Source organism: Oncorhynchus nerka, unplaced genomic scaffold (assembly GCF_034236695.1).
Source record: "Oncorhynchus nerka isolate Pitt River unplaced genomic scaffold, Oner_Uvic_2.0 unplaced_scaffold_1313, whole genome shotgun sequence".
Taxonomy (NCBI): Eukaryota; Metazoa; Chordata; class Actinopteri; order Salmoniformes; family Salmonidae; genus Oncorhynchus; species Oncorhynchus nerka.
The window spans coordinates 84,000-109,315 of NW_027040029.1; the positions used below are offsets into that span (position 1 = coordinate 84,000).

Here is a 25,316-nt window from a genome sequence, read left to right on the forward strand (position 1 = left end):
CAACATCAGACAAAGAACCTGAATGGAAGTTGATATTACTTATATAGCCAGGAAGGGTTTTAAATTAGGACGATTTTCTGGGAATTCCTGGTGTCGAAGTTTTGCGACTACAGACAATTATAATAATATAATTATTGGCGGGGAAACACAATCATTTTAATAGCGGGACACTAAGGTACAGTACTTCAGCTTTGAAACCGATAGACTAAAATTGATTTTAGATTGTAATTCACCTATTTGCATGTTTTGCCTGAAAAAATACGGTCACCAGTGTTTGTATAAAATATGAACTGAAACGTTAAAATGTGTTTTAGATTGAATTGAAAAAAGAAGTCATTAAAAATAATGGCGAGACAATTTCGATGTAATACACTATTTTGCCCAAAATGATCTGGTGGAATAATGTATTGACATGGGAGTCGTATTTAAATAAATGTATCATAGAAGAGAAAGTCACCTAAAGTTAAATGTAGGGAATAACGGAGAGATACGATACAATTTCGTGCTATCCGGATGTCATAGCGCTTTATGTATCGACTGACATAAGAGAAATTTAGCACAAAACATGGTACGTTTAAATGTTAGGGTATAGAAAGTTGAGAAGTTTGGTTGGTTTTACTCTGATGATTAGAATTGAAAACTGAACTCAATCTGAATAGGGAATATATATTTTACAGAGGAGGTGGCGTCGTTTTCTGAAAAGATGCTACAGCCAGCAACGGAATTGTTAGACACTCAATGGGGCTATATAGTGCAACGCTTTGGACTATATAATAGGTAAGAATAGTTTAATTGTAAAAAGTTGTGATTGTTTTTCCGAGTATTGATTTTTGGTCACTGTTTTGCCAGTGAATTCGAACAAAATGTAACGTATTCTAAACATTATCTGTTTTCCGTTTTCATTGCGGGGAACAAATAAAATGTCTTATCTTAAAGGGACAGTGCACGGTTATCATTGGTGGTTTGAGTGTATGGCAGTGTATAAAATATTTTGGGACGACAATTTGAAGGTAGACTGAATGAGTTACATGAAATATCGAGAGATTTAAAACAAATGATGTGAAGGGATTATCAGAATTATTAGGTTTCGTTGTTGTAGTAAAAGTTTGGGTAAAGGGGATTTCCCTGTTCCCGGAGACAAGGTATTTTAAAGGGGTACACTCACATATGGATTATTATGAGTTTTAATTAGACAAGTGAATAACGTATTGGGAATAGAGTCGTAATTAAAATGCTAAGTCAAAGACGAGACAGTTATTTAAATCAAAATGAATTCTAAAAAAACAACGAAAAGACAATTACGATTTATGTCCATCGAAATGTTTTATAAAATTAGCGAATTTAGAGATATTGGTTGGTGTTGTATATTATAATTCAAGATTTGAACAGATGTGATATATTAGGTTTGGTTTATCGAACAACAATTATTTACAATTCATTGCCGAGGTTGAGCGCTTATTGATGATGTCCTCGCAAAGCACTTTTGGTCGCCACTGAAATTATGTTGTGACTGGGGGGGGGCAACGGAGAAAATTGTTAATTCGAGAGTCGCCAGGATAGTCAGGAAAGATGCTAAAAACTAGCAGCTGATGCGCTAGGTGGGCATCATAAGATTTGTGGCGTTTATTTGGATTGGATTAGGCTATTGCTATGCAACATATATTAAATTCATGTTATTGTCAGATAGAATACTGAGGATCCCTGAAGGAAAGAGCTTGTAAAGTGTAGGAAGGATTTCGATATGGTTAGCATTTGTTCAGGCTCTGGTTAACCATTAGGAGGTATATTAAATATTATTAAATTTGACAGGAATATAGGACATCTGTGGTGATTTAGGATTATTGTAAGGATTAAGATAGATTGATTAAGGAAATGTAAGGACTTTAGAGAAAAGCCACTCATAGACATGTTTTTTCTAAAATCAATGATTTTAGATAGTCAAACAGTGAGACGCTTAGTGGTATTTTGAGAGATAGGAGAGAAAGGAATTACTGTTGAAATGGGTAAATATATATATTTAAGAACATATATAAATAGCACAGATACTTCTTAAACTAGATAAGACACTGGACAGAGAATTGATACAGGATTGATATGAATGGATGCCCAAGGGAGGATTGGACATACATGATAATGTCAGAAAATAAGGATAATTTACTAATCCTACCTAAGTCATTATTTAGGGTATATAAGGTTGTTACCTGGGCAGAGCCAGGTATCAAAAAGGGGGGTGGGTAAGTTAGTGGTCTATTGGATAAGAAACTAATAATTTAAAAAAAAGTTTTTTAGCTAACAAATAGGCATATAAATTAAAGATATAATCAGCTAAAACATATGAGAAACTAGTTGTTAACCAAGCCTGTATGTCCAGGATTTTATGCATTACAGGTGAACTACAGGTGAAGTCACTCAATCCAGTCCCAGAGGCTTGTTGGGGGGACCATACCAAGGACTCCTGGTGACAGCTAGCTGAAAGAGCTACCCGGATTCATATCACACGGCGGGAGGGTAAGTCACCCCTCTATCGAACAATAAACAGTGTTCGAGAGGAGAACTGGAATTAACATCTCTCAAATGAAGTAATCCTACCTGTCCTATCACCCCTGTTTTTGTTCATAGAAGTGAAGGTGTGTCTGGCTCTTGCTAGTGATGTGTTCTCGGGGAGAGGGTGGGGTTTCACATGGAAGCTGTTCGTTTGAGCTGTCTTATCATGGGTGACATATTCCTGATACAGCACGTCCTACTTGAGTATGCGGAGAGTGGTAATTTGACCCATGGTTTAGACGATGAGGATTTTGTTCCAAAATAAGCATAAGAGATCCCTAGATCTGGGTAGACAGGAAGTTAGAGTAGAGGTTGGGAAGGATCTCTCAATGGAATTTTATGTAGACCAAAATGGAGTCTCTAACTACATGGCAGTCTAGGACTCTGAGCCATTATGGCATATATCGGTGCAGGTTCCCATATTGATCGTGGACACAGGTCATAGCTCATTTGGAGAGAGAGGGCTATATGGGGGCTATATGAATCCACTCACCCAGTATGGAAGAAGGTAGAATATAGCGAAGGTGAGAGTTTTTGATTGTAATCAGGAGAGAGGGATGTATTGCATAAAGATACACCTAACCCTTTAAACAAAAATGAAGGAGGATCTAGGGTTGTGGTATGGATATGACCAGGTCTTGGTCGACACCCTAGTATGGTTCTGGGTAGAGGAGTTTAGGCCGGTATGGTAAAGCTGTTCACGAAAGCAGGAATGCCAGATAATGACAGTTGTATTGATTTGCACTATTTATATCCCCAGGTTAAATAAATCAAGACTTCCTCCATTTACAGTGACCGGAGGAGATTATTACCGTGTGGCCTGGTACAGTACTCTTGGGAAATGATGTCAGGGCGAGGTTTTACCGACAGATTGGACAGGATTATGCTCCCTTGTACATTTGGGAATGCCTTTCACACTCATTCAACACCAAGACATGAAGTTTAGCCAAATGGGAAAAAGAGCTACTCCATCCGGGTCTCTTGATGACAAAGTATACATTGATAACATTGTGGTTCCACGGGGGTGCTAGATGAGTTCAAAGCAAGAAATCAGATCCTAGCAGGATTAGAGTCAAGTTTTTCCGGGTGGTCTACTCTCAATAAGAACGTGGACTGGATTAATTATATTTATGATAATCAACAGAGCTTTAACAATTATACCAGAGATGCTATTAAAGGTTTTGCAGAACAGACTGAAGCAACCAGCCTGATGGCTTGGCAGAATATAATTGCATTAGATATGTTATTGGCTGAAAAGGGAGAAGTATGCGTGATTATCGGGACCATGTTTGTGCTTACATCCCAAATAACACAGCTCCGGACGAATCAGTGCCCGAAGCCTCAGATGGTTTGACCACCCTGGCTCACGGGTTGGCAGAAAACTCTGGGGTGGATACTTCTCTGACTAATTGGTTTGATAGTATGTTCGGAAAATGGAAAAATATTATGATCACTGTATTATGGGCTACATTCACCTGTGTGACTGTTTAGTTTTATGGGGCTGTTGTCTAATTCCCTGTGTATGAGGCCTTATTTCCAGGACTCTGGAGAAATCGATGACAATAGATGGTGAGGTACCAGGGGATTCCAGGTTCTGACCGCGGAGTGCTGAATGCATGTCTACAGAACAAGTGGACAAATCTGGATACTTCATTTGCGGGGAATGTATATTTGATGAGACCATTTTTGATGTTTAGGGAGGTTAGGTTGTATCTTGTTTCAATATTAGACTGTTTTTTTAATGAAGATTGTAACGAAAATCCTGATAAGAAGAGTTATGATTCTGATGTAGGCCTAAAAACAGTCATTTCTAATGCAAGTATTTATTTATGTTAGATGGTATTTTGATAACAAGAAATATTTCCAATAAAAATAGAAGTATGCTTTTTAATATTTCAATATAACTACATGTGTGATTGGATGTATAATATTTAATCAAAGGTTGGATATGTTAAGGGAATTTTTATCAATGATGACTAATTATGTATACATTTCAATCAGGACTGACTAATCAGAATACTATTATGTTACTGTATATGTATGACTTTTCTTTTTAATCCTAGTACTGAATATAATGTGTGTAAATATAATCAGCTCTCTCAGCAGACAAAACATTACAAACAGCTAGCAGCAAAGTAGATTGGTTACAAAAGTCAGAAAAGCAATAAGATGAATCGCTTACATTTGATGATCTTCGAATGTTTGCACTCACGAGACTCCCAGTTACACAATAAATGTTAATTTTGTTCAATAAAGATTCTCTTTATATCCAAAAACCTCCATTTGGTTGGCGCGTTTTGTTCAGTAATCCACAGGCTCGTGCCGGTCACGACGGGCAGACGAAAAATCCAAATATCATCCGGAAAGTTCGTAGAATCATGTCATACGTTTTTTATAATCAATCATCAGGTTGTTTTTACAATAAATAATCGATAATATTTCAACTGGACGGTAGCCTTTTCAATAGCAAAGAGAGAGAAAAGGTCTCGCTCCAGTTGCTCGCGCATGCAAAAATCTGGGGACACCCAGCCATCCACTGACGCAATGTGATCATTCTAGCTCATTTTTCAGAATAAAGGCCTGAAATTATGTCTAAAGACTGTTCACACCTTGTGGAAGCCGTAGGGAAAGGAATCTGGTTGATATCCCTTTAAATGGAGGGTAGGCATGCAATGGAACAGAGAGGTTTGAAAATAACTGCACTTCCTGGTTGGATTTTAGGCAGTTTCATTTGGGCACGTTTTCATCCAAACATCAAAATACTAATATAGTCTCAAGATTTACCTCTGCAAAGGTAAATCTGGAAAGAAGTTGTGCTTTACAGATTTGAGAAATGGTCTGGATGGATCATGGCTTTGCCAGGGGGGGTTGGAATGGTGGAAGGGAGGATGAGGAGATGGTGTTGGCTGATATCTCCTATGTTTCCTCTGCACTGCGGTATCGGTTGTCATGTTTAGAGCCTCGTCTGGCCTTCTGGCCAAGATACAAGGCAAGTATTGTAGATTTTTTGAGGATAAATATTTGGGTTCCACAAAGTGTTTTGTATTTGTCAAAAGAGGGGGGGACAAGGTCTTGTACATGTTGCTAGTAGGGCTGCTGCTTTCCGGTTTCAGTTTATTCAAAGGTTGCTTTATGGACAGAAACATGTGGTGTGGAGAGGGGTGGCAGGTCTGGTATTACAGCAGGTCGGGGATTAGAGTTAAAGAAGGATTTATTTTTTAGTTGATAGTTTCCAGATTTCTAGGGATGGAGTACCTCCATTTTACAGAGGCCTTCTTAGGGTTTGGAGTATAATGAAGGTGTCCAGACGCACTAAGGCTGAGTCAGTGCATTGGCTGCTGAAGGAACCTCTGGTGTTTGGGGCAAGACTGGACTGTACAACTGAAGCTGGTCTACATATCACCAAGATAAAGAAGGGCAGAATCATCACCCTCAGTAAATTAATGGACATGGCTGGGCCCACATTAATAGATGGAGGACGGGTGGCTGAACATTTAGGGGGGGGTTCAGAAAGGACTGTAGGACAACTGCTGGACAGTTGCAGGAAGGAGATTATGCTCAAGAGTTACTACAAAAAGACAAGATGAAGACACCCCGTTTCCAAGACTAAGGATTAGACCCAATATGACAAGGTAAAGCCAGCATGGAGAACACTGTACAAGCCACCGTTACTAAAGGGGACTGGTGATATGTAATGGAGGGTGTTGATGACAAGGTAAAGCCAGTATGGAGAACACTGTACAAGCCACCGTTACTAAAGGGACTGGTGATATGTAATGGAGGGTGTTGATGACAAGGTAAAGCCAGCATGGAGAACACTGTACAGGGGACTGGTGATATGTAATGAGGGGTGTTGATGACAAGGTAAAGCCAGCATGGAGAACACTGTACAGGGGACTGGTGATATGTAATGGAGGGTGTTGATGACAAGGTAAAGCCAGCATGGAGAACACTGTACAGGGGACTGGTGATATGTAATGGGGGGTGTTGATGACAAGGTAAAGCCAGCATGGAGAACACTGTACAGGGGACTGGTGATATGTAATGGAGGGTGTTGATGACAAGGTAAAACCAGCATGGAGAACACTGTACAGGGGACTGGTGATATGTAATGGAGGGTGTTGATGACAAGGTAAAGCCAGCATGGAGAACACTGTACAAGCCACTGTTACTAAAGGGGACTGGTGATATGTAATGGGGGGTGTTGATGACAAGGTAAAACCAGCATGGAGAACACTGTACAGGGGACTGGTGATATGTAATGGGGGGTGTTGATGGGGACTGGTGATATGTAATGGGGGTGTTGATGGGGACTGGTGATATGTAATGGGGGTGTTGATGGGGACTGGTGATATGTAATGGAGGGTGTTGATGACAAGGTAAAGCCAGCATGGAGAACACTGGAGAACACTGTACAGGGGACTGGTGATATGTAATGGGGGTGTTGATGACAAGGTAAAGCCAGCATGGAGAACACTCAACCCATCGTTACAGGGGAACTGGTGATATGTAATGGAAGGTGTTGATGACAAGGTAAAGCCAGCATGGAGAAAAGCCAGCATGGAGAACACTGGACAGGGGACTGGTGATATGTAATGGGGGGTGTTGATGACAAGGTATTTATTTACTGTTAAAGGAATTCAATTGCTCTATGTTTTAATATCCAATTAAAATTAAACACTCTGTCAATTCATAAGGATTTGTAATTCCCTTATTCTATAATGATAGACAGAGCCCAGTCTGCAAGTCAGACAGCAGAGTTTATTCAAGAGAGTACTGAACACGATACAGGTTACCACAGGTTATAAACTGAAAATGACGTCATTAGTTCCAACACCAACCCGTGTCATCTCCGTTCCAGTACAAAGGCTGTATCTCAAGTCTTCCCACATCCGTCTCCCTACCAATTTAATATAATTTACGAGTCAAGGTTTTCTTGTGTAGATAAGCATTCTAGCCAGTCTGATTCATTTGTACCAAGGAACAGACAGTCATTGTACTAAACTCTTGACCACATTCCCACACATTATATTCAGTACTGGGATCAAGAAAGAAAACTCATACACATACAGAATAGTATTCTGATTAGTATATATACAGTAACATATTAGTATTCGGATTAGTACGTCCTGATTGAAATGTATACATAATTAGTCATCATTGATAAAAATTCCCTTAACATTTACTCAATACCTAACTAATCACACAGAATTACACATACACATAATTAAATCATAACTTGATTACAAATTACGTCATAAAGGAAAACGTCCCTAGCGGGCGGAACAGATATGACAGCTTGAAAAGGGGCTTAGTTTGAGTGAAAGAGCGGGAAGACTGAGGAACAAAGGCCGAAGCTGTGCTATCGTAAATACATTATCTTATGCATTCTAAAGTACCGCCCATTTGGAAAAGGAAAATGCAATAAATATTTACTCTGAGCTGCGCTTCGGTAGGTTGGTGGTAGATGGAAGGCCGTGTTGCCCAACCGAGTCCTTTGAAGAATCTCTCTGCTGGTAAATTGGATATGTTGTAGTAATGTCATTGTGTGATAGACGGGATACTCTCTCTGTTCCTTCCTAGCCTGCGTTTGCATCTGCTGTTGCTAACTCAACGGCTAGGAGGTATCACTTCTGTAGTGAATAAGAGTTCAAAGTTCATACCATTCGCAACCAAAGCTCACGCTGATGTTGGCTTCGTTCTGTAGTTATTATCTGAACCATTCTGACATCGGACCGTCGTCCTCACGTCCTCGGAACAGGAGGTTACATTGTCGTCAAGGGCTTATATAGGAAGGAGAGGAGGGCGTGTTTGAAAAGTTTTATAGCCCATGTCCCTTCACAGGGGCTGATTGAGCAGAGCCCTAACCTTATGAAAACCCAAATCTCACATTTTAGAAGCTAACATTTCATCCCATCACAAATAATTTCATATTCAAACATTTAAATTGAACAATAATTCCATGTGAATCCGATAACTCTGATGTGTAGACTTTCCACTGTAGAGTTTATGTCATCTTATCATTGATGAGAATGTCTCAGATGACAACCGAACTGACATCATATTCATTAAGTACCACCGCATATGTTCAATTGGTCGGATTACCAGAATATAGTTCATCCCCCCCCCCCCCCCCCCCACCTACTGATGTTCCCAGAATCTCTATGTTAACCAAGGGTTTTGCAAATGTAACATCAGTAGGATAGAGAGAGGAAAAAGGTGGAAGAGGTATTTATGACTGTCATAAACCTACCCCCCAGGCCAACGTCATGACAATGATAAACAGAGGATCCATCTAAAACAGTATAAAACAAGATGATAAACAGAGGATCCATCTAAAACAGTATAAAACAAGATGATAAACAGAGGATCCATCTAAAACAGTATAAAACAAGATGATAAACAGAGGATCCATCTAAAACAGTATAAAACAAGATGATAAACAGAGGATCCATCTAAAACAGTATAAAACAAGATGATAAACAGAGGATCCATCTAAAACAGTATAAAACAAGATGATAAACAGAGGATCCATCTAAAACAGTATAAAACAAGATGATAAACAGAGGATCCATCTAAAACAGTATAAAACAAGATGATAAACAGAGGATCCATCTAAAACAGTATAAAACAAGATGATAAACAGAGGATTCATCTAAAACAGTATAAAACAAGATGATAAACAGAGGATCCATCTAAAACAGTATAAAACAAGATGATAAACAGAGGATCCATCTAAAACAGTATAAAACAAGATGATAAACAGAGGATCCATCTAAAACAGTATAAAACAAGATGATAAACAGAGGATCCATCTAAAACAGTATAAAACAATGTTCTGAGAATGTTACTTTAACGCCAACTCATTACGTCACACTATAATTTCATGGGAGTCTTGTGGAAAGACTGCATGTTGTTTTGGGTGTGTTGAGTGACGTCTTCATCAACATTTGCAGAATATTCCTGACATATTTTCACCTCTTGTCAGACGCCAACAGCCTAGTCGGCTGCAGACATTCATAAGGAGTTCAAGTAGTTTATTTGACCATTTGCATGTATTAAAAGTAATACATACATTGTAATTCCTTGTTGGAGCTCTCTCACATATAGGACAGTACATACCAGAGGAGGCTGCTGAGGGGAGGACGGCTCATAATAATGTCTGGAACAGAGTGAATGAAATGCAACACATGGAAACCACGTGTTTGATACCATTCCACTTATTCCCCTCCAGCCATTACAAGCCTGTCCTCCCCAATTAAGGTCCCACCAACCTCCTGTGGTACAAACACAAACAGTAAAATATATCATAAAAAATGTAAAGTGGTAAAAGATCAGAAAAGGAACCAAAAGGTTCAGTCATGTTCTAATAGTCTGATGGAAACAGGTTGATGATTTAACAGGCAGATAGAACTGGGATAGAAGATGTTCTAGAACCTGTGGTCCAGAAACTGATTTAACAGGCAGATAGAACTGGGATAGAAGCTGTTCTAGAACCTGTGATCCAGAAACTGATTTAACAGACAGATATAACTGGGATAGAAGCTGTTCTAGAACCTGTGGTCCAGAAACTGATTTAACAGGCAGATAGAACTGGGATAGAACCTGTGGTCCAGAAACTGATTTAACAGGCAGATAGAACTGGGATAGAAGCTGTTCTAGAACCTGTGGTCCAGAAACTGTTTTAACAGGCAGATAGAACTGGGATAGAAGCTGTTCTAGAACCTGTGGTCCAGAAACTGATTTAACAGGCAGATAGAACTGGGATAGAACCTGTGGTCCAGAAACTGATTTAACAGGCAGATAGAACTGGGATAGAAGCTGTTCTAGAACCTGTGGTCCAGAAACTGATTTAACAGGCAGATAGACCTTGGATATTGTTATCGCCTTATAAACATGAAGGTCAACAATTATAGGAAGATGTGGATGTGTGTGTGTCCAGTGTGTGAGTGAATGGATATATGTGTGTGTGAGGTGTGTCCAGTGTGTGTGGTGTGTCCAGGGTGTGTGGGTTTTTGTGTCCAGTCTGTGTTTCCAGTGTGTGTGTCTGTTTGTTTGTGTGTGTGAGTCCAGTGTGTGTGTGTTGTGGTCAGTGTATGTGTGTGTGTGTGTGTGTGTGTGTTTGTGTCAGGTTATTATTTACAGGGACGCTGAGTCACCATCACCCCAAACCCTAAACCCTGGATAGAGGGGCTCAGTGAATGTGGAGGTGAATGTGATCAGGTGGGTCAGTGTGTCAGAGGAGGCTCTATAGAAGGACAGAGTGCCGGCTGGCCAGTCCAGATACACTCCTACTCTGTGGGAGCTGGAGGAGGGGACGTCTATGGTAGTGGGATGATTATTGTGCCTGGCAATGTAACGGTTGTCAGAGCAGAACAGACTCCAGGGGCCTGTTGCACAAAACTAGGATAAGGGATTAAGCCAGGATATCTTGGTGATCCTGGCTCAATTGATCCGTAATCCGGTTGCACTAAAGATGGATAGGGGGCAGGAGGATATGTTATGGTATAAATTACCATGGAGATTTATTCTGTGGAGCTAGCCTGCTCCAGACCAGGCTAAATTCCAGGATCTATTTAATCTCATCCCTAATGTCAGTCAGCAGTCACCACAAATGGAAACCAATAGTTATTTCACTGCTCACTATACATTGTTATCACATATAACTAGACCCACTGTTATTATTTAAACGTTTGTGATCATTCATTTCAATGATTTTGGATAAAAAATGATTTTTAGATGATGTTGCTATCATTAGATAATTTACAGTTTCCCATAGACTATAAGGCTATATATAAAATGATAGAATATTAGGGCCACAGAGGGGAAAAAAAACACAAGTCATAATATTGTAACCAGTTGTTTTAAAGGAGGACAGTTGTTAAAATGACAGATGTGGGGCATTTCGTGAAATTGTACTTCAGTATGGTTTCATAAACAAAGACATGCTGATGTGCCAGAATATTAAGTATCACATTGTCATAAGTATCAAAACAATATGTAGCTTTTCTGCAGAAAGAACCAGCCTCATAAATGTATGACTTTATCCTTTTTCTTCAGTGTGGCCCTAGTACTCTGTCATATAAACAAATACACATTCCATATGAATATAAAAACACAATGTGTAACATTATGTTCCTTTATTGAATAAGGACAAAACAAAGCAGGTAAACCATCAGCTCCTTTCGAAACTGAAGTCACAGTGACTCTACAAGATGGAAAGCACAGAATCCAAGCATATTATACAAAATGATACATACACATTCAAAGGTCTGTATATAACACACCCTGCATGTCTGCACACTAAAATAAATGCAGGACAAATCCATACACATCAACTGAACAGACAAATGAATGGATGCAGTAGCCTCCTGCAGCCTTGTATTACACACAGTATACCGCACAAACATCATAAGAGGCCAAATTCGTCAAAAACGAACCCAAAAAAACAAATTCCTCTGCCACCGCAGGACATATTTAACCAAAATTGAAAGCACACATACTAACTAAAATAATTCAACACATATTGGTCCCTCAGCAGCCGACCACTGTCGTCATCAGGGAAGATTGCCGGATTGTCCCAGTCCATGGCTGGTGGCACTCTGGGGGCCCTCTCCTTCCTCAGGCAGGCCACATTGTGGAGGACAGCACAAGCCACAGTAATATCACATGCCCTAACAGGGCTGACCCTTAATTTGTGAAGGCAGTGAAAGCGTGCCTTCAGGAGGCCAATGGTCATTTCAACTCTGGCCCTGGTCCTGGCATGGGCATGGTTGTAGGCCTGCTGTGCTTCCTGGGGGTCTGTGAAAGGTGTCAGGAGAAAAGGCTGGCAGCCATACCCCTGTCTCCCAGCAACACACCAGAGAATTCACCTGTCAACACAAAATCTCATCATTACTACCTCATAAACACAGTGATATTCTTGACACAGCCATGATGGTTATAAATAGGGGTTGTGTGGCTTACCTTGTGATAGGCACTGATAGATTTCAGAGGCCTGAAAGATTCTGGAGTCATGGACTGAGCCAGGCCATTTTGCCACAACATTGCTGATCACACAGTCAGCATTGCAGACCATCTGAAATCATAAGATGAGGAATATTACACCAATCAATGCACATCACTGGCAATGCAGAGTGTTCGTCAATGGACAATATCAAAAAGTTATGTTCACCTGAACATTAATGCTGTGAAAGGATTTCCTATTCACAAAATCGGCCTCATGGGCACCTGAGGGGGCTTTTATCCTTATGTGTGTGCAGTCCACTGCACCAATGACATTGGGGAAACCTGTCACACAAAGTAATGAGTATCCTACTATGTGTTAACAGTTGTCCTGTAATTTGTAGATCCTCTTACCTGCAATCCTATAGAACTCCTCTTTGATGTCACAGAGTCTTCTGTGGCCAGGAAGGAGATGAAGACATCTGCTAATGCTTTGATAGCCAGACACACACTCCTTATTGTGCGGCAAATTGTGGCCTTGTTCAGCTGTTCTGCATCCCCCACTGAGTACAGGAAGGCTCCACTAGCAAAAAAGCGCAAGGCCACACAAACCATTTGCTCCACACTCAGTGCATGGCTCCGTGCAGTGCGGTGCTTAATCCTGGGACCCAGTAGTCTGCATAGATACCTGATGCCATCTGCAGAAAACCTGTATCTTTCATATAGATGGTCATCAGGGAAGGCCAGTGGGTCCAACCGGTCCCTGAAGACCCTTTCTCGCCTGAAGGCGCTCCTCAGCACAAGTGCTTCTTCATCCACCACATCTCGCACGAATGGGCATGCCATTGTCAGAGCAGAAAGGAACACACAATTTTGGGCCTTCATATAGGCTAGTGGCCACACCTGGTGCTGGGGGTGGGCAAAGAGGGCGATGCCTTATAACGATGACTTGGTTGTACTGATTGCTGGGAAAATAAAAAAAAACCTTAGAAAGATGCCACCGTCCTGTGTGCTCACAATAAGAGCTCATATGTCATGGCTCACTTGACTTTACGAGAATATACCTAATTTTTATTTTGAGCTGTGTCATCTTCTTGGAGCTGGGGGAGGAAAGAAAAATAATGATTAATACATTTGTGTTACAGTTAGCATACAGTGTACATTGAAGGCATATCTCACCTCCCTCTCAAGTTTTTTTATTTCAAGGTCCAGTTTCCTAATTGTCCTCTTTTTTATTTCGGACTCCAGTGCAAGATTTTCCATCTTTTTCTTCTTGTACTGAATGTCTATGTCTGCCAGTTCTATTTGGCGCCGGAGGTGGTTGCCATACAACTTTCTGATAGCTTGTGAGCTCTGTGAACACAATACAATTAGCGCAGCTGGAATTTGGCAGGATGTGGTGTCCTTTTATTAATACGCACTATGTTGCCAGGCTGGTTTTCCCACTGTATAGCATCTGGGTCCTGTAAAAGAAATTAGATTTTTTGATTTTGATGAGGACTCCTCACCATTGTAGAGTAAATAGTACTTTCACAGTCTTAACATGATACCTCATGCCTTCTGGAATCCAGAGAGATGGTCTCCTCCTCATCATCGTCTCCATCATGTGCTGTTGCTGCTGCACTGGGGCCTTCACCCTATCACATTTAATCGGATTCATATTGAAGCTAGTAGACAAGACATGCCAGGCCTACAGTATGCCTTTGATGGAGTACTCACTGGATCAGCATCGTCTGGTGCTTGTGCTGGTGGCTCTAACAGGAACACAGTGCTGCCAGGCACTGCAAGGCAATAGGTAAACCAAAGTCAGACAGTCCAAATTGATTCAATATGAATGTGGTTGTATCCCATGTAGAGATGGAAGGACATACCTTGAATGAAGCGGGTGGCATCTTGGGAGGAACCTATGCTCGTCTCTTTCCCCCCAGGGATCCCCTCTAAGACGGGCCTGCCTTTATTTAGCTCCAAGGCCATGTCCTCTGCTGGGGTAAGGTCAGCCTTTGGTGACCCACCACCCGTGCCTTGTCTGTGGGTATTCTTTTTCACTGCTAAAACAGTACAGACAATGTGTGAGCAGGCACCTTCTGGGTACAATATATGCTTGTGCTTTGTTAAATATTAGTCAGGGACCATACCATTCTGCAGAATGTTCTTGTATTTGATTTTGACCTGCTGCCATGTCCGTTTTGGCCCGTTCATGTTTAATCTACACACACACACACACACATTTAATGGAGTCACACTGCAAAAAATTACTTGGTATTTTTGTCTTGTTTTCAGTAAAAATATCAAAAAATGTATCATAGCTTTATACAGTGTGATGGAGTTACTTTACACAATTTCACTCATATCTGCAGTGCATTTCAATTAAAAATTTAACCGTTTCATAATTACAGTACAACTGCATTTTTGGAGATGTGAATTAAATATTTGAATTGTAATTGTGATGTTTCAGCGGAGCGGTGAGTGTGTAATTGTGCACTACTTACGCATTCAGGAGGTCTGCAATACTTTGCCACGCTTTTTCTCTTTGCTTTATCACTGTGGCGGTGTTGCCTTTCTTCTTAATTATATCTTTTACCTCCTCGTATGCCTCCATGAGGATTTGTGCTTCCGACGGGGAAAAGTACGCGGCTCTAGTTGCCATGGTAAATCAGTTAATCTGTGATCTGTGGCGGGGTCTATTTGAGTGAGCCGTGAGCGCGCACCTATCCAGGATTGGTTTCACCTGGCTTAATGAATCCGTGTCTGCTCATCCTGGCTTGGTCTTTGTGCAACCAATTAAGCCTGGACGCACATGTTTTGGCTTCATTGAGCTCAGCTGAGTCATTTATCCCGGATGTCTTAATTCTACTTTTGTGCAACAGGCCCCTGATCTTCTGTGACATCCCATCTCTCTCTCTCCTCCCCCAAGGGCCTTATTGTCATGGGAAACGTATGTTAACATTGCCAAAGCAAGTGAAGTAGATAATAAACAAAAGTGAAATAAACAATAACAAGTCAACATAACCAATGAACAGTAAACATTACACTCACAGACATTTCAAATGTAATACTATTTTTATATATACAGTGTTGTAATGATGTGCATATAGTTAAAGTACACAAGGGGAAATAAATCAACATAAATATGGGTTGTATTTACAAGTTAAAGAACAAAAGGGAAAATAAATCAACATAAATATGGGTTGTATTTACAAGTTAAAGAACAAAAGGGAAAATAAATCAACATAAATATGGGTTGTATTTACAAGTTAAAGTACAAAAGGGAAAATAAATAAACAGAAATATGGGTTGTATTTACAATGGTGTCTGTCCTTCACTTGCCTTGTCTCTCAGATCGTTCACATCTCTGTGGAAGTTACCTGAGGCGCTGATGTTTAGGCCGAGGTATGTATAGTTTCTTGTGTGCTCCATGGCAACGGTGTCTAGATGGAATTTGTATTTGTGGCGACTGGACCTTTTTTCCGGGAACACCATTATTTTTGTCTCATATGAAAGTCAACATGAGAAAAACATTTGCTTTGTTCCAAAACGTAATGACTATTAAAATGTCAGATCAGGGAGTTCCACTGTCTCATCTATCTATCTATATCCTGTCTGCTGGTCTCTGTGTGAGGGAGAGACAGGGAGAGACAGAGACAGACAGACTACAGGGAGTTCCACTGTCTCATCTATCTATCTATACCCTGTCTGCTGCTCTCTGTGTGAGGGAGAGACAGAGAGAGACAGACTACAGGGAGTCCCACTGTCTCATCTATGTATCTATACCCTGTCTGCTGCTCTCTGTGTGAGGGAGAGACAGAGAGAGACAGACTACAGGGAGTCCCACTGTCTCATCTATCTATCTATACCCTGTCTGCTGCTCTCTGTGTGAGGGAGAGACAGAGAGAGACAGACTACAGGGAGTTCCACTGTCTCATCTATCTATCTATATCCTGTCTGCTGCTCTCTGAGTGAGGGAGAGACAGAGACAGAGAGAGACAGACTACAGGGACTCCCACTCTCTCATCTATCTATCTATACCCCGTCTGCTGCTCTCTGTGTGAGGGAGAGACAGAGAGAGACAGAGAGAGACAGGGAGAGACAGAGAGAGACAGACTACAGGGAGTTCCACTGTCTCTATCTATCTATACCCCGTCTGCTGCTCTCTGTGTGAGGGAGAGACAGAGACGGGAGACTCTGGCGGCTCATGACAGACGGGAGACTCTGGCGGCTCATGACTGTCGGGAGACTCTGGCGGCTCATGACAGGCGGGAGACTCTGGCGGCTCATGACAGGCGGGAGACTCTGGCGGCTCATGACAGGCGGGAGACTCTGGCGGCTCATGACAGGCGGGAGACTCTGGCGGCTCATGACAGGCGGGAGACTCTGGCGGCTCTGGACAGACGGGAGACTCTGGCGGCTCTGGACAGGCGGGAGACTCTGGCGGCTCATGACAGGCTGGAGACTCATGACAGGCGGCGCTGGCGCTGGGAGGAAGGCTCCGGCAGCGCTGGACAGACGAGGCGCACTGTAGGCCTGATGCCTGGTGCTGGCACTGGTGGTACTGGGCCGAGGACACACACAGGAAGCCTGGTGCAGGGAGCTGCCACCGGAGGGCTGGTGCGTGGAGGTGGTACTGGATAGACCGGACTGTGCAGGCGCACTGGAGCTCTTGAGCACCGACCCTGCCCAACCTTACCTGGTTGAATGCTCCCGGTCGCCCTGCCAGTGCGGCGAGGTGGAATAGTCCGTCCTGGGCTATGCAGGCGAACCAGGGACACCATGCGCAAGGCTGGTGCCATGTAAGCCGGCCCAAGGAGACGCACTGGAGACCAGATGCGTAGAGCCGGCTTCATGGCACTTGGCTCGATGCCCACTCTAGCCTGGCCGATACGAGGAGCTGGTATGTACCGCACCGGGCTACGCACCCGCACTGGGGACACCGTGCGCTCCACAGCATAACACGGTGCCTGCCCGGTCTCTCTAGCCCGCCGGTAAGCACAGGAAGTTGGCTCAGGTCTCTCTAGCCCCCCGGTAAGCACAGGAAGTTGGCGCAGGTCTCATACCTGGCTTCGCCATACTCCCTGTGTGCCCCGCCAATACATTTTTGGGGCTGACTCTTGGGCTTCCATCCACGCCGCCGTGCTGCCTCCTCATACCAGCGCCTCTCCGCCTTCACCGCCTCCAGCTCTTCTTTGGGGCGGCGATATTCTCCTGGCTGTGCCCAGGATCCTTTTCCATCCAAGATTTCCTTCCAAGTCCAGAAATCTTGATTTCGCTGCTCCTGCTGCCGCTGCTTGTCACCACGCCGCTTGGTCCTGTTGTGGTGGGTGATTCAGTTACGGTTTTCTTCTGGTGAAAGAGAGGAGGACCAAAATGCAGCGTTGTTATTCATAAACATCTTTAATGAAAGATGAAACTACGAACAATATACAAAAACAAGAAAGGTGAAAAACCGAAACAGCCCTATGTGGTGCAACAAACACAGAGACAGGAACAATCACCCACCAAATACCTAAAGAATATGGCTGCCTAAATATGGTTTCCAATCAGAGACAACGATAACCACCTGCCTCTGATTGAGAACCACTCCAGGCAACCATAGACTTACCTAGACTACTATACTAAACACAACCCCATCAATCTACAAAACCCCTAGACAAGACAAACACATAATTCACCCATGTCACACCCTGGCCTAACCACAATAATAAAGAGAACACAGAATACTAAGGCCAGGGCGTGACAATCTTGGCCAGGTCGCAATTGTAAATGAGAACTTGTTCTCAGCTTGCCTACGTGGTTAAATAAAGGTGAAATAAAAAGAAAATAAAAATTGGTGGAGAGGAGGTAGAACAGAATGTTTCCTCTCTCATTGGTGGAGAGGAGTTAGAAACAGAATGTTTCCTCTCTCATTGGTGGAGAGGAGTTAGAAACAGAATGTTTCCTCTCTCATTGGTGGAGAGGAGGTAGAACAGAATGTTTCCTCTCTCATTGGTGGAGAGGAGTTAGAAACAGAATGTTTCCTCTCTCATTGGTGGAGAGGAGTTAGAAACAGAATGTTTCCTCTCTCATTGGTGGAGAGGAGTTAGAAACAGAATGTTTCCTCTCTCATTGGTGGAGAGGAGGTAGAACAGAATGTTACCTCTCTCATTGGTGGAGAGGAGGTAGAAACAGAATGTTACCTCTCTCATTGGTAGAGAGGAGGTAGAACAGAATGTTACCTCTCTCATTGGTGGAGAGGAGGTAGAAACAGAATGTTTCCTCTCTCATTGGTGGAGAGGAGGTAGAACAGAATGTTACCTCTCTCATTGGTGGAGAGGAGGTAGAAACAGAATGTTTCCTCTCATTGGTGGAGAGGAGGTAGAACAGAATGTTACCTCTCTCATTGGTGGAGAGGAGGTAGAAACAGAATGTTTCCTCTCTCATTGGTGGAGAGGAGGTATAAACAGAATGTTTCCTCTCTCATTGGTGGAGAGGAGGTAGAACAGAATGTTACCTCTCTCATTGGTGGAGAGGAGGTAGAAACAGAATGTTTCCTCTCTCATTGGTGGAGAGGAGGTAGAAACAGAATGTTTCCTCTCTCATTGGTGGAGAGGAGGTAGAACAGAATGTTACCTCTCTCATTGGTGGAGAGGAGGTAGAAACAGAATGTTTCCTCTCTCATTGGTGGAGAGGAGGTATAAACAGAATGTTTCCTCTCTCATTGGTGGAGAGGAGGTAGAACAGAATGTTACCTCTCTCATTGGTGGAGATGAGGTAGAAACAGAATGTTTCCTCTCATTGGTGGAGAGGAGGTAGAACAGAATGTTTCCTCTCATTGGTGGAGAGGAGGTAGAACAGAATGTTTTTCTTCTCATTGGTGGAGAGGAGGTAGAAGAGAATGTTTCCTCTCTCATTGGTGGAGAGGAGGTATAAACAGAATGTTACCTCTCTCATTGGTGGAGAGGAGGTAGAACAGAATGTTTCCTCTCTCATTGGTGGAGAGGAGGTAGAACAGAATGTTTCCTCTTTCATTGGTGGAGAGGAGGTAGAACAGAATGTTTCCTCTCTCATTGGTGGAGAGGAGGTAGAACAGAATGTTTCCTCTCTCATTGGTGGATAACAGTATATATTAATAGCTTTTATTTTCAGACCTTGTTTAATTTTTCATCTTTCCCTCCATATTCATTGACATATTCACATATTCCTTCACTTTCTCTCTTCCTCTCCCTCTTCTCTCCTCCTCCCTCCCCCTCTTCTTCTCTCCTCCTCCCTCCACCTTCTCTCCTCCCTCCCTCTTCTTCTCTCCTCCTCCCTCCACCTTCTCTCCTCCCTCCCTCTTCTTCTCTCCTCCTCCTCCCTCCGCCTTCTCTCCTCCCTCCCTCTTCATCTCTCCTCCTCCTCCTCCCTCCATCTTCTTCTCTCAATCTTCTCTCCTCCTCCATCCATCTTCTCTCCTCCCTCTTCTTCTTCTCTCCTCCTCCTCTGTTTAAAGAGCAACACTGCCACCTACTGTGCATCAACTTTTTCTCCTTCCTCCTCTTCCTCTACATCCACATATGTTTACTTCTCCTTCTCCTTCCTCCTCTTCCTCTACATCCACATATGTTTACTACATCCACATATGTTTCTTCTCCTTCCTCCTCTTCCTCTACATCCACATATGTTTACTTCTTCTTCCTCCTCTTCCTCTTCCTCTACATCCACATATGTTTACTTCTTCTTCTCCTTCCTCCTCTTCCTCTACATCCACATATGTTTACTTCTCCTTCTCCTTCCTCCTCTTCCTCTACATCCACATATGTTTACTTCTTCTTCCTCCTCTTCCTCTTCCTCTACATCCACATATGTTTACTTCTTCTTCTCCTCCTCCTCCTCTTCCTCTACATCCACATATGTTTACTTCTCCTTCCTCCTCTTCCTCTACATCCACATATGTTTACTTCTTCTTCCTCCTCTTCCTCTTCCTCTACATCCACATATGTTTACTTCTTCTTCTCCTTCCTCCTCTTCCTCTACATCCACATATGTTTACTTCTCCTTCCTCCTCTTCCTCTACATCCACATATGTTTACTTTCTTCTTCCTCCTCTTCCTCTTCCTCTACATCCACATATGTTTACTTCTTCTCCTTCCTCCTCTTCCTCTACATCCACATGTGTTTACTCCTTCTTCCTTCCTCCTCTTCCTCTACATCCACATATGTTTACTTCTCCTTCTCCTTCCTCCTCTTCCTCTACATCCACATATGTTTACTTCTCCTTCCTCCTCTTCCTCTACATCCACATGTGTTTAATTCTTCTTCTCCTTCCTCCTCTTCCTCTACATCCACATGTGTTTACTTCTTCTTCTCCTTCCTCCTCTTCCTCTACATCCACATATGTTTACTTCTTCTTCTCTTCCTTCCTCCTCTTCCTCTACATCCACATATGTTTACTTCTTCTTCTCCTTCCTCCTCTTCCTCTACATCCACATATGTTTACTTCTTCTTCTCCTTCCTCCTCTTCCTCTACATCCACATATGTTTACTTCTGCTTCTCCTTCCTCCTCTTCCTCTACATCCACACATGTTTACTTCTTCTTCTCCTTCCTCCTCTTCCTCTACATCCACACATGTTTACTTCTTCTTCTCCCTCCTCTTCCTCTACATCCACATATGTTTACTTCTTCTTCTCCTTCTTCCTCTTCCTCTACATCCACATATGTTTACTTCTCCTTCCTCCTCTTCCTCTACATCCACATATGTTTACTTCTTCTTCCTCCTCTCCTCTTCCTCTACATCCACATATGTTTTTCTTCTTCTCCTTCCTCCTCTTCCTCTACATCCACATATGTTTACTTCTTCTCCTTCCTCCTCTTCCTCTACATCCACATGTGTTTACTCCTTCTCCTTCCTCCTCTTCCTCTACATCCACATCCACATGTGTTTACTCCTTCTCCTTCCTCCTCTTATGTTTACTTCTCCTTCTCCTTCCTCCTCTTCCTCTACATCCACATATGTTTACTTCTCCTTCTCCTTCCTCCTCTTCCTCTACATCCACATATGTTTACTTATCCTTCTCCTTCCTCCTCTTCCTCTACATCCACATATGTTTTTCTTCTCCTTCCTCCTCTTCCTCTACATCCCACATCCATGTGTTTAAATCTCCTGCTCCTTCCTCCTCTTCCTCTACATCCACATATGTTTACTTCTCCTTCCTCCTCTTCCTCTACATCCACATATGTTTACTTCTTCTACTCCTTCCTCCTCTTCCTCTTCCTCTACATCCACATATGTTTACTTCTCCTTCTTCCTCTTCCTCTTCCTCTACATCCACATATGTTTACTTCTCCTTCCTCCTCTTCCTCTACATCCACATATGTTTACTTCTCCTTCTCCTTCCTCCTCTTCCTCTACATCCACATATGTTTACTTCTTCTCTCTCCTTCCTCCTCTTCCTCTACATCCACATATGTTTCTTCTCCTTCCTCCTCTTCCTCTACATCCACATATGTTTACTTCTCTTCTCCTTCTCCTTCCTCCTCTTCCTCTACATCCACATATGTTTACTTCTCCTTCCTCCTCTTCCTCTACATCCACATATGTTTACTTCTTCTTCCTCCTCTTCCTCTACATCCACATATGTTTTTACTTCCTTCTCTACATCCTCCTCTTCCTCTACATCCACATATGTTTACTTCTCCTTCTCCTTCCTCCTCTTCCTCTACATCCACATATGTTTACTTCTCCTTCCTCCTTCTTCCTCTTCCTCTACATCCACATATGTTTACTTCTTCTTCTCCTTCCTCCTCTTCCTCTACATCCACATATGTTTACTTCTTCCTCTTCCTCTTCCTCTACATCCACATATGTTTACTTCTTCTTCCTCCTCTTCCTCTACATCCACATATGTTTACTTCTCCTTCCTCCTCCTCTACATCCACATATGTTTACTTCTCCTTCCTCCTCTTCCTCTTCCTCTACATCCACATATGTTTACTCCTTCTCCTTCCTCCTCTTCCTCTACATCCACATATGTTTACTTCTCCTTCTCCTTCCTCCTCTTCCTCTACATCCACATATGTTTACTTCTCCTTCCTCCTCTTCCTCTACATCCACATATGTGTACTTCTCCTTCTCCTTCCTCCTCTTCCTCTTCCTCTACATCCACATATGTTTACTTCTCCTTCCTCCTCTTCCTCTACATCCACATATGTTTACTTCTCCTTCCATCTCTACTGTGTGTGTGTGTGTGTGTGTGTCCAGTGTGTGTGTGTGTGTGTGTGTCCAGTGTGTGTGTGTATCTAGTGTGTGTGTCCAGCATGTGTGTGTGTGTGTGTCCAGTGTGTGTGTGTAGTGTGTGCGTCCAGTGTGTGTGTATCTAGTGTGTGTGTCCAGCAGGTGTGTGTGTGTGTGTGTCCAGTGTGTATCTAGTGTTTGTGTCCAGTGTGTGTGTGTCCAGTGTGTGTGTGTAACCAGTGTGTGTGTCCAGCAGGTGTATCTGTGTGTGTGTGTCCAGCAGGTGTGTGTGTGTGTGTCCAGTTTGTGTGTGTGTGTGTCCAGTGTGTGTGTGTAACCAGTGTGTGTGTGTGTGTGTTTGTGTCCAGTGTGTGTGTCCAGTGTGTGTGTCCAGTGTGTGTGTAACCAGTGTGTGTGTGTGTGTTTGTGTCCAGTGTGTGTGTCCAGTGTGTGTGTCCAGTGTGTGTGTCCAGTGTGTGTGTAGCCAGTGTGTGTGTGTGTGTTTGTGTCCAGTGTGTGTGTCCAGTGTGTGTGTCCAGTGTGTGTGTCCAGTGTGTGGTCCAGTGTGTGGTCCAGTGTGTGTGTGTGTAATTGCCCAGTGTGTGTGTTTGTGTGTGTGTGTGTCCAGCGTGTGTGTGTCCAGCGTGTGTGTGTGTCCAGTGTGTGTGTCCAGTGTGTGTCCAGTGTGTGTGTGTGTGTGTCCAGTGTGTGTGTGTGTGTGTCCAGTGTGTGTCCAGTGTGTGTGTGTGTGTGTGTGTGTGTGTCCAGTGTGTGTCCAGTGTGTGTGTGTGTGTGTCCAGTGTGTGTCCAGTGTGTGTTTCATGTTATTATTTACACTGAGTCGCCAAACCACCAAAGCCTAAACCCTGGCTATGTGTGTGTGTCCAGTGTGTGTTTGTGTCCAGTGTGTGTTTGTGTCCAGTGTGTGTTTGTGTCCAGTGTGTGTGTGTGTCCAGTGTGTGTGTATGTCCAGTGTGTGTGTGTGTCCAGTGTGTGTTTGTGTCCAGTGTGTGTGTATGTCCAGTGTGTGTGTGTGTGTGTGTGTGTGAGTCCAGTGTGTGTGTGTCCAGTGTGTGTGTGTGTGTGTGAGTCCAGTGTGTGTTTGTGTGTGTGTGTGTGTGTGTGTGTGTGTGTGTGTGTGTGTGTGTGTGTGTGTGTGTGTGTGTGTGTGTGTGTGTGTGTGCCCAGTGTGTGTGTGTGTATCACTGATCAGAGAGACACTGAGTCATCAAACCAGTGTGTTATTTCAGGGACACTGAGGAATCATAATAAACCCTAAACCCTGGATAGAGGGGCTCAGTGAATGTGGAGGTGAATGTGATCAGGTGGGTCAGTGTGTCAGAGGAGGCTCTATAGAAGGACAGAGTGCCGGCTGGCCAGTCCAGATACACTCCTACTCTGTGGGAGCTGGAGGAGGGGACGTCTATGGTAGTGGGATTATTATTGTGCCAGGCAGTGTAACTGTTGTCCTCTTCCTCTTCCTCTACATCCACATATGTTTACTTCTCCTTCCTCCTCTTCCTCTACATCCACATATGTTTACTTCTTCTTCTTCTTCCTCCTCTTCCTCTACATCCACATATGTTTACGTCTCCTTCCTCCTCTTCCTCTACATCCATGTTTGTTTCCTTCTCCTTCCCATATGTTTCCTCCTTCCTCCTCTTCCTCTACATCCACATATGTTTACTTCTTCTTCTCCTTCCTCCTCTTCCTCTACATCCACATATGTTTTTACTCCTTCTCCTTCCTCCTTCCTCCTCTTCTCTACATATGTTTACTTCTCTCTCCTTCTCCTTCCTCCTCTTCCTCTACATCCACATATGTTTACTTCTCCTTCTCCTTCCTCCTCTTCCTCTACATCCACATATGTTTACTTCTCCTTCCTCCTCTTCCTCTACATCCACATATGTTTACTTCTCCTTCTCCTTCCTCCTCTTCCTCTTCCTCTACATCCACATATGTTTACTTCTTCTTCTCCTTCCTCCTCTTCCTCTACATCCACATATGTTTACTTCTCCTTCTCCTTCTCCTTCCTCCTCTTCCTCTTCCTCTACATCCACATATGTTTACTTCTCCTTCCTCCTCTTCCTCTACATCCACATATGTTTACTTCTCCTTCTCCTTCCTCCTCTTCCTCTACATCCACATATGTTTACTTCTTCTCCTTCCTCCTTCCTCCTCTTCCTCTTCATCCACATATGTTTACTTCTCCTTCCTCCTCTTCCTCTTCATCCACATATGTTTACTTCTCCTTCCTCCTCTTCCTCTTCATCCACATATGTTTACTTCTCCTTCTCCTTCCTCCTCTTCCTCTACATCCACATATGTTTACTTCTTCTTCTCCTTCCTCCTCTTCCTCTACATCCACATGTTTACTTCTCCTTCTCCTTCCTCTACATCCACATATGTTTACTTCTCCTTCTCCTTCCTCCTCTTCCTCTACATCCACATATGTTTACTTCTTCTTCTCCTTCCTCCTCTTCCTCTACATCCACATATGTTTACTTCTCCTTCTCCTTCCTCTACATCCACATATGTTTACTTCTCCTTCTCCTTCCTCTACATCCACATATGTTTACTTCTTCTTCCTCCTCTTCCTCTACATCCACATATGTTTACTTCTGATTCTCCTTCCTCCTCTT

The 25,316-nt window shown here is 42.9% G+C and overlaps 1 long non-coding RNA gene across 1 annotated transcript; it reads right to left on the minus strand.

The window, feature by feature from the left end:
* Window positions 1–14,044: 14,044 nt before the first annotated feature.
* LOC135568938 (uncharacterized) lies at window positions 14,045–16,930 on the minus strand. The gene is made up of 3 exons (XR_010462766.1): window positions 14,625–16,930; window positions 14,361–14,537; window positions 14,045–14,270 (listed from the first exon to the last, which is right to left on the minus strand). It is a non-coding gene; the product is annotated as an uncharacterized LOC135568938 (long non-coding RNA).
* Between the last annotated feature and the right edge of the window lie 8,386 nt (window positions 16,931–25,316).